Below are 12,311 nucleotides of genomic sequence, written 5' to 3'. Positions count from 1 at the left end.
CATCTCTTAATCTTTGACAACCTATTATAGACTATATATTTGTAATACGTTTTAATATGATTTCAAATCAATGCTAGTAAGCAATAAAATCTGAAAATTATTGGCTTCTAGAAAAACAAATATTAGGTTATAACTAGTCTACAAATTAGGACTTCAAAAGTTGACTGCTCTTGTAATAAGATAATAAAATACTAAAATGACTCTACAGAGAAAATATTACTTTAAAAATTAAAGAACCATATAAATGCAAACAATAAATGCAGTTTAAAACTGATTTATTCAACATTTATCAACTGAAAAATCCTTTTGCAATAAAAGCAATTCAATTCTGCCACAAACTGCCTGCCTGGAATTGGCACAGACTCCACAGACCCCAACAATATTGCCCTCATTTCAGACGCCAGCTGCGAGTTCAGGATCCCCAGGCCACCCAAACATCTGACCTACTGGCTATAAATTTGAAGGTTCCCAAGGTCCCTTCAAGTTCTATAATATGCTAAAATGATTTCCAGAACTCAGAAAAGCACTTTATTTATAATTACAGTTTTATTATAAAGGAAACAAATCAAGACCGGCCAGCTGAAGATCTGTTCATAGATGTGAGTGATTGAATCATTAGCATGTGACTGAACTTAACCTCCAGCTCCTACCCCCAATCCCTAGAGGTCTGACTGATGTCACTCAACCCAAAACTCTAATCTCTAATTACATGGTTGGTCTCTCCAGCTTGGCCAGCCCCAATCCTAAAACTATCTGGGAGCTTAACAAAATCATCTCATTAGCACAATCTCAGGCCCTGCTCCCAGGGCCCAAAGTTGAATAACAAAAGCAATCCTATGACTCTGAGAAGTCCCAGGGTTTCAGAGATTCCTTCCCAGAAACCTGGGAAAAAGACCAAATTCAGTATTACAGAATACCCACTACAGCATTTTTACACATACTAAATACAATGATACGGTTTTAATAACAACTATGTCGATGTTTTAAAAGATGTTAAAGCAGCCCTGGCCGGTTTGGCTCAGCGGTTAGAGCGTCGGCCTGCGGTCCGGAGAGACCCGGGTTCGGTTCCCACTAAAGGCACATTACCTTGGTTGCAGTTTGTCCCCAGCCCTGGTTGGGTCGTGTGGGTGGCAACCACTCGATGTGTCGCTTTCACGTCGATGTTTCTCTCTCTCTCTCTCTCTCTCTCTCTCTCTCTCTCTCTCTCTCCCTCTCACTCTATCTGAACAAAATATCGAAAAATGTCCTCGGGTGAGGATAAAAAAAACAAAACAAATAAAAGATGTTAAAGAATTTTTGACTTGGCAAAAATTAGATTTCATTCTACTTTGTTTTAATATAAGTATTTCATAAATTATCTATGTATTTATATAGTCCTTTATATGGATGTCCCCTGAAAAGAGATATGTTAAGGTCCTAACAACTCCTAGTACCTAAGAATGTGGCTTTGTTTGGAAATACAGTCATTGATTAGGCAAACTGAAATGAGGTCATGCTGGAGTTGGATGGGCCCCCAATTCATTATGACTGGTATCCTTATGAGACAGCTCTTTGAGGACAGAGACACACAGGGACCACATGACAACAAAGGCAGAGACTGAAATTATGCAGCAGTAACTCCAAAATACCAAGATACTGGCAAAGCCCCAGAAGCTAGGGAGAAGCAAGGACTGCCCCATACATTTCTGAGGGAGTTATGGTTCTGACAACATTTTGATTTTGCACTTCTAGCCCCCAGAACCGTGAAGCCATAATTTTCTGCTATTTTAAGCCACCTAATTTATAGTACTTTGTTACAGCAAACTTAGCAAACTAATATAGTCTTCAAATGCTAAGATCTATTAGTAGCACTCTATAGCAGTTAGTCTTACTATATATTCCCTACACCGTCCCACTGCGGTTTGCTTGGAAACCCAAGAGAAGTCCAGGGCCAAAGAGCTTTGTCAGCTTTCCATCCTACTAAATTGTATCCCTGTCAAGGCTTCAAGACAATGAAAAGTAATTTATGTTCACACAAAAAGCTGACAAACTCTACATGTGCTAATTTTGTTTCAACCAAAGCATTTTGACTACCCACAGGTCTCTTTCCCCAAAATACCAGACAACAAAAATTTCACTATATCTTACCTATCTGTAGTGTAAGTGCCTGACATCAAGCTTTTGACTGGGAGGCATCTACTTCAAAGACACCCACCTAGAACGAACACATTGCCAGCTACAGGACTAGGGAAAGAGCCAGACCACCCTACCCATAAAGTTTCCTTTTTTTGTTCGTTTGTTTGCGTGCTGAGAAAGCTCCAGTACAGCTAGCTGAACATGTGGCTGACCATTTGCTTTTCCCTTCCTGTGCTTTAATTTCTGCTTTTATGTTTTAAATTCACCACTAAGAAGTGAACCTTGACTGGCCAGTGTGGCTCACTGGTTGAGTGTCTACCCACGCACCAAGAGGTCACCAGTTTGATTTCTGGTCAGGGCACATGCCAGGTTGTGGGCCCAATCTCCAGTGGGGGTCATGCAGGAGACAGCCAATTGATGTTCTTTTTCATCAATGTTTCTATCTCTCTCTCCCTTACTCTCTCTCTAAACCTTTCTCAATAAAGAAAAAATATATACAGTAAAAAAAAAAAGAAAGAAGTGAAACTGAAATCCTAGGCACTCCACCCTTGACCTCAGTAAAAGCAGAACTTCAGACCTGTGCTTGCTTGCTTGAGTGGACACTCTCTTCCTCTCCCTGCTTACCTCCCCCAGTGACCTCACTGTGTGGCCCCAGGCAACTTGTGTTCCCTCCAGGACTTGTGAGTAATAAACCTTGTCTTCTCAAAGTTCCCTCATGGTCATTGCTGAGATGCAACTTTCAATCCTAATAAGAAACACAAGGGCCAGTCCAGCTACAACATTGGCTTCTTCAGGAAAAATGTCTGTGGGGGCTTAACACCAATAGTACTGACCCGGGCTTAGCACAAGCAGTACTGACCCGGGCTTAGCACAAGCAGTACTGACCCAGGCTTAGCACAAGTATTACTGACCCGGGCTTAACACAAGTAGTACTGACCTGGGCTTAGCACAAGTAGTACTGACCCAGATGAGGGCACCCAGCATTTTTAGCTGACAGCATCACTATGGATAGGCTGAGACCGACCTAAAATACTATCTTACTGGAAACATTAATATAGTTTAAAAGAAGCAGAATCCCTTTTTTGACAAAGTACAAGGTATTATGTGTGCACTCAAAATAAAATAGTGCACGAGATTCCTACTCCCCTCATTTAAAGCCTGTCTCCTACAATATGGTCTGCAAAGCTCAATGAAATAAGGCACATTATAGTCTATACAAGCACTATAAAACCCATAATGAAATTTTAAAATGCAAAACTTGAATTATATACAAAGGGACTTATACTTACCAATAATCTATATTTAAAACTTCTCCAAACACCAAAGCCAGACAAAGACATCACAAGAAAACTACAAGCCATTATCTTATAACTATTGATGTAAAAATCTTCAACAACATACTAGCAAACTAAATCCAATAGCACATTAAAGATTTACATACCATGACCATGTGGGATCCAGGAATGCAAGGATAGTTCAATATTAAAAAATAAATCAATGTAATACACCACATTAACAGAACAAAGAAAAAAATACATGACTATCTCAATAGATGCAAAAAAAAAGCATTTGACAAAAATCCAACACCCTTTTATGGTAAAAACAAAAAACACACTAGAAACAAAAGGGAACTTGCACCTGGCCAGTGTGGCTCAGTGGTTGAACATCGACCCATGCACCAAGGGGTCACCGGTTTGATTCCCAGTCAGGGCATATGCCCAGGTTGTGGGTCAAATTCTCAGTAGGGGGCATGCAGGAGGCGTCAATCGATGTTCTCTCTCATCAATGTTTCTCTCTCTCTCTCCCTCTCCCTTCCTCTCTCTCTCTCTAAAATCAATAAAGAGAAAAAAAAATTTTTTTAAAAAGGGGGAACTTGCTTAATATGAAAAAAATTTTATAGAAAATCCACAGCTAACATCATACTCAAGGTAAAAAATTAAAAGCATTCCTTCTAAGATCAGAAACCAGACAAGGATGCTATCCAGAATTCTATTGAAAAGTTCTAGCTGGAGAAATTAGAGAAGATGAAATAAACGCATTTTGAATGGGAAAGGAGGAAGTAAAACTATCTCTATTCAAAGATGACATGATTTTACATATAGAAAAAGTCAAAGAATTAAAAAAAAATTACTAGAGCTAATAAATGAATTCAGTAAGGTTTCTGGGTACAAGATCAACATAAAAAGATCAGTGTATCTCTATACACAAGCAATGAACAATCCAAAAAGGAAATTAAGAAAACACTTTTATTTATAAAATTATCTAAAAAGATAAAATACTTAGGAATAAATCTAACCAGGAGGTGAAAAAGTTATACACTGAAACTTATAAAACACTGCTGTAAAAAATTAGGAAGATTTAAATAAATGCAAAAGCAGCCGATGCTCATAGATTGAAATGTTAACATTGCTAAAATGGCAATACTCTCCAAAGCAATCTACAGATATAATACAATCTCCACCAAATTCCAAAGGTCTTTATTGCAGAAATGGAAAGAGTAATTTTTAAATTTATGGATTTGCAAAGGGCCCTGAACAGCCAAAAAAGAAAAACAAAATTGGAGCCCTGGCCAGTTTGGCTCAGTGGTGAGAGCGTCGGCCCGCAGACCAGAGAGACCTGGGTTTGGTTCCCGCTAAGGGCATGTACCTCAATTGCAATTTGTCCCCAGCTCAGGTTGGGGTCATGGGGGTGGCAACCAGTTGATGTATCTCTCTCATGTCAATCTTTCTCTCTATTTCTCCTCTTCCCTCTCTCCCTCCTGCTCTATCTGAAGATAAATGCAAAAATGTCCTCGGGTGAGGATAAAAAAAAAAGAGACAGAGAAACAAAATTCAAGAGCTCATACTTTCCAATTTTAAAGGTTACTACAAAGCTACAGTAATCAAAACAGTGTGGTACTGGTATAAGAACATACATAAGTACCAATAGAACATAATTGAAAGTTCAGAAGTGAACCCTAACATATATGGCCAAATGATTTTCAACAAGGGTATCAAAACCATTCATGTGGGAAAGAATGATATCTTCAACAAATGGTGCTAGGACAACTGACTACATGCCAAAGAATAAAGTTGCACCACTACCTCATTCTGTATAAAAAACTAACTCAAAATGGTTCAATGACCTAAATATGAGTCAAAACTACAAAACTATTGGAAGAAAACACTAGGGTAAGTCTTCATGACCTCAGATTTGAAGAGATTCTTAAATTTCACAGCAAAAGCACAATGACATCAACAACAAAAATAAGTTGACTTCATACAAATTTAAAACTCCTGTGCATTAAAATGCATTATCAAGAAAATGAAGTAATCTACAAAATAAGAGAAAATATTTGCAAATCACAATTTGATAAGAGTTTAATGTTCAGAATACATAAAGAAGTCTTATAACTCAACAACAATAAGACTAACAACTCAAACAAAAAATTGGACCCCAGACATGAATAGACATTTTTCCAAAGAACATATACAAATGACTAACAAGCACAAGAAAAGATGCTCAACATCATGGTTGATCTGAGAAATACAAAGCAAAATCACAAGATGCCATTTCATACTCACTAGGATAGCAGTTTTTAAAAAAGAAAAAAAAAAAGCACTCTAATGTTCATTGCAGTGTTATTTACAATAGCTACGCTCTGGAAACAGTCCAAGTGCCCATCAGTAGATGAGTGGATAAAAACATTGTGGTACATTTCACAATGGAATATTACTCAACCATAAAAAAGAAGGAATTTTTACCTTTTGCAACAGCATGGATGGACTTGGAGAGTATTATGCTAAGTGAAATAACCCAGTCAGAGAAAGACAAGTACCATATGATTCCACTTATATGTGAAGTCTAATAAACAAAATAAACTAACAAACAAAATAGAAACACTCATAGAGAACAACTGACAGCTGTCAGAGGAGGGAGGTTTGGGGGGCTGGGTGAAAAAGGTGAAGGGATTAAGAAAGAAGAAAACCTCATAAAAACAGACAATAGTATGGTGATTACCAGAGGGAAAGGGGGATGGGGGAGGTAGAAGAGGGTAAAGGGGGGATAAGTGGTGTTGGAAATAGACTTGACTTGGGGTGCTGAACACACAATACAATACACAGATGATGTATTATAGAATTGCACATCTGAAACCTATATAATTTTACTAACCAATGTCACCCCAATAAATTCAATTTAAAAAATCAATAAAATAAAAAAGAAAGGCAGGAAGGCAAGAACAAGCATTGGTAAGGATACAGAGAAAACAGGCCTTAGCCTACATCGCCTATGGGAATGTAAAATGGTGCAGCTGCTATAAAAAACAATTTGACTTTTCCTCAAGAAGTAAACATGGATTTAGCAAATGACCAAGAAATTTCACTCCTAGTTATATATCCAAAAGAATGGAAAAAGAGATTCAAACAAATATGTGTTCACAAATATTCATAGCTGCACTATTCACAATAGGCAAAGGTAGAAACAATCCAAATGTCTATCATCTGATCAATGGATAAATAAAATATAAATACATACAATGGAATATTCAGCCATAAAAAGAAATAAAGTAATGATACATGCTACAACTTCAATGTACCTTGAAAACATTATGCTAAGTAAAAGAAGCCAAACACAAAAAGTCATATATTAAATGATCTGTTTTTATATTAAATATCCAGAATAGGCAAAGGCTAGCAATAGGAGGAAATGGGGAGTGGTTACTTAATGGGTAAAGGAGTTCTTCTAGGGTAATAAAATAGTTGTTTCTCTCTCTCTCTCTCTCTCTCCACCTCCCTCCCTCCCTCTACTCTATCTTAAAAAACCAATGGAAAAATATCCTCAGGTGATGATTAACAAAATAAATAAATAAATTTTTTAAATGGCTAATTGTATGTTGTGTGAATTTTACCTCAAAAGAAAAAAAGAATAAAAATAAAATAAAATAAAAACCTTTACAAATAGTAATGCAGTAGTGATCAGAAAGTAGGGACTGTAAGAAATGCTAGGCCCCCAGTAACAAATAAAAATAGAGTCACACTATATTTTAGAGCAAAAATATGATAGTCTTTTCCAACCATTTTTAATTTTAACCCTAAAATGCTTTCTCACTTTAACAGCCATCTACTCACTTTCCACCAACACAGAAATCATCGATTATACTGTTTCAAACTATATAAAATTCCCTCCACCCTATTTTTTTTTTTTTTCTTTTTTATCCTCACCCGAGGACATTTTTCCATCGAGGACATTTTTCCATTTTTTGTTCAGGTAGAGTGGAAGGGAGAGAGAGGAACAGAGAGAGAGAGAGAAACATTGATGTCAAAGGAACACATCGAGTGGCTGCCACCCACACAACCGACCAGGGCCGGGGACAAACTGCAACCGAGGTACATGCCCTTAGCGGGAACCGAACCTGGGTCTCTCAGGACCGCAGGGCGACGCTCTAACCGCTGAGCCAAACCGGCCAGAGCCCTCCACCCTATTAAAAGTCACTACTACAAATAGAAAACTATTATTATATCATAAAAATATAGTTTGAATTTTTAAATTTAGCTTATCCTTTTTCAAGATTAATGTGCTGCATAAAATTAAGTATCTTGTATATGCAAAAACCTATGCCACAAAGAATTGGTCATTTCTCTGATCAAGATGACTAGTTATTCAAACATAGATCTTAGGATATAAATCAATATTGCAGTAATATAAACATGGATATTTCATTTTTAATGCTGCATATTAGGAAATTATTATACCAAATGATGTCCTTTCTTCTTTGCTACAAAATTTCCGGTTCTTTCCCACAACTGCCTAGTTTTTACCTTTGTTTTTGTTTGCATCAGGAATAAGAAAACCTTGGTGTTTGTCCTGTTTTTTGGCCAAAAAGTCCCCAGAGATTTGAACCAGTCTTGTGCTTGCCACCTTCTTCCACTGTGTGGCACTGAGCACATTTTTAATAAAGATCTTCTGCCTGTCTCAACACTTTCCTTTTTGATCTTCAATGAAACACAGAACCAAAGATTAAAGAAAACATCAGATTTTCAAAGCTGGAAAAAAGGAATGCCATCACTTTCAAGTGAATATTAATGATATTAAACAAAAACATATTTTAAAGCATGTTTGCTTTAAAGTATAAATGCTCAGCCCAGCTGGTGTGGCTCAGTGGTTGAGCGTCGGCCTGCGGTCCGGAGAGACCCAGGTTCGGTTCCTGCTAAGGGCACGTACCTCAGTTGCAGTTTGTCCCCGGCCCTGGTTGGGTTGTGTGGGTGGCAGCCACCCGATGTGTCCCTTCCACGTCGATGTTTCTCTCTCTCTCTCTCTCTCTCCCTTTCTCTCCCTCCCACTCTATCTGAACAAAAAATGGAAAAAATGTTCTCAGGTGAAGATAAAAAAAAAAAAAGAGGTCACCAGTTCCATTCCTGGTCAGGGCACATTCCCAGGTTGTGAGTCAAATCCACAGTGGGGGGCGTGCAGGAGGCAGCCAATCGATATTCTCTTTCATCAATGTCTCTCTCTCTCTCTCTGCCCCCCCTTCCTCTCTCTCTAAAATCAATACAGAAAACAACTTAAAATAATAATAAACATAAAAAAATAAAAAACATAAACATGTTATAGTGTCCAATTTTATAAAGACTTAATCATCTGATTTATCATGTTTATTTTAAATTTCTAGCTACAGCTACTCCAGAAATTGCTATTGGTATAAGCCTGAAATAAGTATAGAACAAAATGGAAATGTGCTTAAATATATTTATTATGTGTGCTTTATACCTGCAATAATATACAGAACTGCAAAATTAAAAATCATACAGAAAAGAATGAGGCCACAGCAAGCTATATGTAACACAGTTTCTCATTTATTTATATTCTCAGCTATAAACAAATCTACCAGATTAGATCAAGCATTACCTAAAATAATCAAATAACATTACTGAGTTCAGTCAGCATTAGTACCTGTTTAATACTAGGGTAGTGGACAATATACGGTTGTAAATAGGAAAGATTTTTATTATATGGTGATAGTTATACACAATAAATTTTGTACAAAGATAGTTTGATTAAGACTGCCAACAATTCCGTCACATAACTAAGTAAATGCCTCTTTCCATCTAAACTCATGTTAAAATTAAAATAATTTCAACTTATTGAAAAAAAAATGTAGTTTGAAATGCTAATGAATGCAGTACCTGGGTTTTGTTGTCTGCTCTTGTGTCCTTTGAATAATGGGTGCAGCCCAGCCGTGTGGTTCAATGGATGGATCATTCCATGGACTGAGAGGTCCCCATTCAATTCCCAGTAAGGGCACATGTTTGGGTTTCAAGCTCGATCCCCATTAGGGGGTGTGCAGGAGGCAGCTGATCGATGTTTCCTCTCACATCAATGTTTCTATCTCTCTCTCTCCCTTCCTCTCTCTCTAAACAAATCAATAAAAACATATTTTAAATAAATAAATAATGGGTGCATGGGAGGTGTGGGGATAGATTTAAAAACAAGTTACTATTATAGAAATTGTGAAAATACCTAATTCTTTGACAGCACAGTTCTGAGCACATTTTTACCTTCATAATTACTAGAAATAGAAAATGTTTATATTATTCTGACATTATTGAAAAAAACACGCCCTGGCCGGTTTGGCTCAGCGGTTGGAGCGTCGACCTGTGGTCCTGAGAGACCCGGGTTCGGTTCCCGCTAAGGGCATGTGCCTCGGTTGCAGTTTGTCCCCGGCCCTGGTCGGTCGTGTGGGTGGCAGCCACTCGATGTGTTCCTTTCACGTCGATGTTTCTCTCTCTCTCTCTGTTCCTCTCTCTCCCTCCCACTCTACCTGAACAAAAAAATGGGAAAATGTCCTCGGGTGAGGATAAAAAAAAAAATTAAAAGAAAAAAACACTACTGTTTAACTAAAGTTAGCTATTAGTCAGAGAAAGGTTAGTACTTCATATATAGTAACCTGCAAAACCAGCATCCTCCTAATTTCTTTAAATCTATGTGGAAATCCAAAACAGTGTTAATAATCCACCTAAAGGGAAGATAGAAGTTTTATCTGGGCAGCATACAAAATAAATAAAATGTTAATCATCAATATTTCAGATCTGATAAAAAGCACAGTAAGAAAACCAAGAGAGAAGCTTACTTTAAAATTCCAAACTTCACTCCAAACACTGCATTCAATTTTTACCTATACAAGTTCTATCAATTCTCTGCCTACGTATAGAATTCATTGAGCCTTTGAACAGGAGCCATAAGGAGGAAAACTAGTCACAAAAACAAATTTATGGTATTTTAGTAAAATGCATTCACTAGAACCATGAAGTTTGTATCATATAAAAACAAAATGTTATCTCAGTACTACCTAAAAAATATTTTGAATTTTTATATAAAGCAGAAAGATTGAAATGATTTTCATACCAATTAAACGTTACTGGTAATTCAGAAAACTAGACATTTAAAAAAAACTAAAGTTTTCTTTACTCATAGACTTCACATGTAGGTCACTTAGGAGAAGATTTCCATCATCAATGTTCAAACTACCAAGGTTGATCACAATGAAAACATCCACTGCCACCATCTTTAACCACTGCTGTGCAAGTACCTATGGCCCTTGTATCAAAGTTTATTGAAACAAGTAGATTCAGCAATGGCAGAAAGGAAGGGGGTAAAAAGACTAGGAAGGATACCAAGGGAATTAGTTTTGTCCTATAATCATTTGGCACTCTACTGGTATTTAGTAATTATGAAGAAATATCTCACTGAAATAGGCAACGATATGACATCTGGTATGAGAATGTTAACTCATCCAGGAATGAAGTAATTCTAATGCTAAATAGACAGGATAAGAGTAGCAAACACTTAAATGCTTACAGTGTGCCGGGCATAGTCTAAGGTCTTAAATACAGGGTGGGGCAAAAGTAGGTTTACAGATGCTTAAACAATAATTAATAAATAATACAAGAAAAAACTCTGTGTTTTGAGTATTGACAACTGTTAACCTACTTTTACCCCACCTTGTATTATTAATGCATTTAATCCTAACACCAGCCTTGTGGGATAGATATTAAAAGCTCTATTTGTACAGATAAGGAAAATGAGGCACACTTGTTTAAAGTTACAAATTAATGAGAAGGAAAGAGAGATGGAGAAAGGTGAGAGAAAGAGCAATATTAAATCTGTAATCCTAGAATTTTTTAAATCCTCACCGGAGGACAGTTTTTCAAATATTTTCAGATAGAGTAGGGGGGTGGAGAGAGAGATACACCGACTGGCTGCGGACAAATGCAACGCAGGTACGTGTCCCTGGATCCGACCCGCAACTCCTTGGTCCGCCCGCCCACACTCTAACCGCTGAACCAAACACATCAGGGCTGTAACCCTAGAATTTGAATTTGAATTATTCCCTTTTAAAAGTGAGTCAGGCAACCCTGTGTTAAACACCATGCCTGACACTACAGATACTTAACTGAATGAGAGTGCTTCAATAGTAAGTGAAATATTTTCAATACTGGTACATACCATTGTCATTTCTCACTTTCCCTGTAAACGGAAGAATGTAGGAAGAACAATCAAGACACCAATAAGGCTTTCCAAATTTTCAGAACCCACAAAACTGAAGTGGTGAAAGAGGGAGGGGAAGCTGCCTAGAATATTTTAAGTGGGATTCCGCATACTGTAACGGAAAAAGTACTGAAGTAGGGTGCATCACAACGAGGTGGTCCTGGGTGAATCAGTTCATGTCTACGGACACCCCCACCCCCCAAAGGGTGTCTATGGCCTTCCCCCTTCGAATAGGCTACTATTGAGCCTCTGAGCTGGAACAAGAATCCAGCTTTCCTCCATACCATCACCTCCATGTCAAGGCTAACTTCTGCCAACCTCGGGCAGAAGACTCTACTCAGAATCGGTCCCACCCACAAATCTGAAAAACTTCCTAGAAACAGTCTTCTTCTGCACGTAGGAATATCTGGGTCCTACTGGGCTGGGGCTAGGGCAAGTCTCTTGTGAGTAGGAGAGTAGAGCAGCTGGATATTCCTCTCTGGGTGGACCCAGGCTCAAACTGCATCTGCCCACAGGTGCTCAGATCTCATAACTGGTTGGCCCACTCGCTCCCAGCCAGTCCCACACCTACCGCAGGGCCAGCGGCTCTGCCTTCTGCTTCTCCAGGGAACCCTTTGCAGTCACGGGGGCTACTGCCGGCCAAGGCCCCGCCCCAGTTTGGAGGTTAGCAG

The sequence above is a fragment of the Molossus molossus genome, unplaced genomic scaffold (genome assembly GCF_014108415.1).
Source record: "Molossus molossus isolate mMolMol1 unplaced genomic scaffold, mMolMol1.p scaffold_m16_p_11, whole genome shotgun sequence".
NCBI classification, from domain to species: Eukaryota; Metazoa; Chordata; class Mammalia; order Chiroptera; family Molossidae; genus Molossus; species Molossus molossus.
This window is presented reverse-complemented; position numbering follows the sequence as displayed.